Source organism: Macrotis lagotis, chromosome 7 (assembly GCF_037893015.1).
Source record: "Macrotis lagotis isolate mMagLag1 chromosome 7, bilby.v1.9.chrom.fasta, whole genome shotgun sequence".
NCBI classification, from domain to species: Eukaryota; Metazoa; Chordata; class Mammalia; order Peramelemorphia; family Peramelidae; genus Macrotis; species Macrotis lagotis.
The window spans coordinates 134,694,090-134,698,130 of record NC_133664.1 but is presented as its reverse complement, the minus strand read 5'-3'; the positions used below and the strand labels follow the sequence as shown (position 1 = coordinate 134,698,130).

The window sequence follows — 4,041 nt, the reverse complement described above, 5'->3', positions numbered from 1 at the left end:
CCTTGTTGTCATTTGTGAACCTTCAGGTATTGCTCCATCCTCCCCAATAAGGTTAATACATTGATAATATTCTTTTATTTCCACTATCACCATTTTCTTCAAATACACTGGTAAATTAGTTCTTTAGCCTCCTGATATCACATGAATTCTGTCTTCAGTTTTCCTTAACTATGTAAAAACTGTCCTATCTTAAATTTTCTTCTATCCCCAAAACCAACTTAAGTTTATGACTCAGGGGTTCTAGCATTTCTAGATCTTATTCTTTACTGTTTTCCTATCTTTTTATATCCCACATCCTAAATTTTATTTTGAAACTTAAAAAGTTTTCCTGTCCTCAGGAGCTAACCCTTCAATCTATCCTGAATATAACAATAACAAAAATAAATATTTCTATAAATATTTTAAGTTTTAGAAAATGTTTTGCAAATATGATTTCCTTTAATCTTCATAATAGCCTTGGAAAGGGATGGAGCCAAAGTGGTAGAGTAAAAGCAGGGACTCTGCCAAACTCTTCACCAAACCACTCCAAATAACTTTAAATAATAACTCTAACAAAATTTTAGAGTGGCAGAACCCACAAAATACTGAGTGAAACAATTTTCCAGTCCAAGATGACTTGGAAGATTCATGGGAAGGGTCTGTAATACTGGGGTTAGAAAAGACCTGTAGAGAATGCAGCCTGGGTTGCACCAGAACAAACCAGTTCCAGCCATCCAAGAATAGATCAAGGGGTACCTGGGTCATAGTAGTTTCCAGACTTCTCTGTCCAGGGATTTCCATGGACAAATTGGAAGGTCAGCATGAAAACTCTGACACTTCAGAGAGAGAGGGCAACCCAGACCAGTACAGGTCTTGGCAGGGACCCCAGAGGACCAGGTGCAGCCTGGGGAGCTATCTGACAATTGCCTTCAAAGTGCTCAGCCCACAGATGGTAAGGGGCTCACAGAAGATTGCAGAGGTATCTTTGGTATTCCTGAGACAGGACTCTGTGGGTCACCATTACTCAGATCTAGGACTGAGGCCCTCGTTTCAGGAAGAGAAGCAGAAGTACAACAGAACTTACTGCCTGAACAAAGTCAGGGCCCTCCTCATGGTTCCAGGACAGAGGAAAATACTTGTGGTCTTCCAAAGATCAAAGTACAGGTCAGGAGACATTCAGTCTCTCCTAAGATTGTGGAGGAAGAACTTACAGATCCCTATGGATGTCCCACAAAAACTTGGGACAGTATGCCTTCCATCCTGGAAGCAAAGAGTTAAAATCAAGTTATAGGTTGGGGAAATGAGAAAACAACAGAGGGAAAAATATTCTGACCATAGACAATTACTTTGGCTCCATGGAAGTTCTAAATACACACACAGAAGATAACAAAAATCGAAGCTTCTTCATCCGAAGCCTCCAAGAAAAAAAATATAGATTGGTCTCAGGCTGTGGAAGAATTCAGAAAAGATCTCGAAAATCAAGTAAGGGAAGTAGAGGAAAAATTAGAAAGAGAAATGAAAGCAATGCAGGAAAACCAAGTAAGTTGCTTGGTGAAGGAGATACAGAAAAATACTGAAGAAAATGACATCTTAAAAACCAGATTATTGAGGTTCCTAATTGTTTACTCATACCTCTAAAATAAATTTACTTATATTTCTTGTTAGGAAATCCACTAAGCATAAAGTAAGTGAAAAGAAACATTAAGGATGGTATTTTGTAACAGGCTACATTGCCTTGCAGAGAACTTTTGAAAAGATTAAACTAACATGACCTTATTGACTGTGGTCTTGACAAATTAAATTACTGTTCCCTGTCTACAAGAATCATCCAAAGGTTTTAGATGAATAAATATGAATATTTAGAAGTGTTCATATATCTTTTTGTCATTAATTGTAACATAACATACAGGGAAATAATCACATAGAAATGGCAAAAATCACATCTGAATCATCAATAGTCACAATGCTTGGTGAGAAAATATCACTCAAATTGAATCATTTTAATATGTTTTCCTATAAAAAACTTAAATGTTGTTCCCAAAAGTTTTAATCTATGGTAATGAAATTTTGAATCCTGAATAGAAAAAAAAAAAGAAAAGGAAAGAAAAAAATTCTTTCAGTTACTCTCACCATAGAAGAAAATAACTTAATATAGATGGGCATGAATTCAGTACTAAACATTATTATAATATTTTGTTAGAAGTGGCTTTTTTTCCTGAATACAGAGGAGCAGCTAGAGCCAGTTGAATATAACAAGCAATTCATTAAAACAATATTGTCACATTCTTTACCCTATGATGAAATTTCAGAAAGAAACGTCATAGTATAGTTTCTACCTTAAAGTATAAAATATTTGAAATTTTTAGCTACTTTAAATCATACACATATATCTTATGCTAAATTGTCATGTTTTTAAATGATATGCTTGATGAAGGGTGAGTTTCTGCAAGTAAATAAACTTCTTGATCTTAAACAATAGATGGAAAGGGAGGGAAAATAAACACAGAAAAGAGTCAGAATCTAGTTGGTTGATTAAGAATGTCCCAGATTATTAGAAAATGGCTAAACAAATTGTAGTATAATTAAATACTATAAATTTATCATATGACCTTGGTCAAATGATTTAAAATCTTTGAATATCAGTGTTCTCTGATATAAGATGGATATAATATTTGCAGGATGCAGCAAATAGATTTTTTTGAGGTAAATGCTGTTTAATCCTCAAGACACTTTATAAATTCAAGTTATGGTTACTATCAGATAAATTCTGTGACTTATCTTCTATCAATTGTAAAAATAAATATATTTATTCTATTACAGACAATAGCAATTCTTATCTTTTCAAAAGAAATATATTCCTTTGTGTAGTGAATGTCTTGAAATGCGACCAATCTGTCAGGGACTTCAAAATTATTTTGAATCATGGTGTTATAAAGGTATTGTTGTGAAAATAAAATAAAATAACTTGAGTACTCATTGATTTAACTTCAATGTAGCAATCATTCTGAGAAATTTTCAAAATATTGGCCTTAATTATTTTGGATATTGTAGACAGTAATGATACCTTCTAAGATTATAAATGTAAATATCACAGTTATGAAGAAAAATACCTTAAATTATTTTACTAAGGTGCACCATATATACATTTCTGTTTACAAATGAAATATAGAAAAATAATTCTATTGGTAAATGATTATTATGACAATCATTAAATTGATTTTTTTTTCAAAATTCAAGAAATCTTTTATTGGTTATTTTTTAAGTCATTTATGCCATGAATTCATAGGGGATTGGTTCCAACAGCTCAGGTTCCTTGCCATTGGTTCTCACAAAGTGTGCTTCTCTGGGTGGAGCAGGCTGATGTTTTAGTTGAACCCAAGTGCTTTTTTCTTTGGCTTCTTTCTTCTTCTGATCATTTTCCTTTACTTGCTTCAGGAAGCTATCTCTGCTCTTAGAATGCTTAATATGTGCAATACGCACATTAATTCTCTTGGCTAGAATCTTGCCCTTAACCTGTTTGTTTACAACAATGCCTACAGCATGCTGTGTAACATTATAGACTCATCCAGTCTTGCCATGGTAACATTTGTTGGGCATTCCTTGCTGAACTGTGCCCATACCTTTGATATCTACAATATCTCCTTTCTTGTATATGCGCATATATGTAGCCGGAGGGATGACACCATGTTTTCGAAAGGGCCTAGAAAACATGTATGGAGTCCCTCTCCTTTTTCCTTTTGTGTTTGTCATTTTGGCAACTCACTGGAATATGGCGGAGCCGGCAGAAAAGCCATTAAATTGATTTTAAAGAACAACTCTGTTATACTTATTTTGTATTCCCTGGCAAGAGTGAAACAATCAGCAACAATTTTAGGAAAGTCAAGGTGAAACTTTTTCCCCTCATACTGATATGAATTGATGGATTCTGAGTGTGTGTTGAATCATATGTTTTTAATAGAATTCTGTTTTCTTTATTCTTCTGGGGAAGAGAAAGGGTTTGATCACTTTGAAAATAAAAGATAATTAAAAATAGGAGCATACTTTAAATTATACCTGGTGAAG

The 4,041-nt window shown here is 33.9% G+C and overlaps 1 pseudogene; it reads right to left on the bottom strand.

Moving 5' to 3' along the window:
• Positions 1–3,202: 3,202 nt before the first annotated feature.
• On the bottom strand, positions 3,203–3,729 carry LOC141493838 (large ribosomal subunit protein eL21-like; annotated as a pseudogene).
• Between the last annotated feature and the right edge of the window lie 312 nt (positions 3,730–4,041).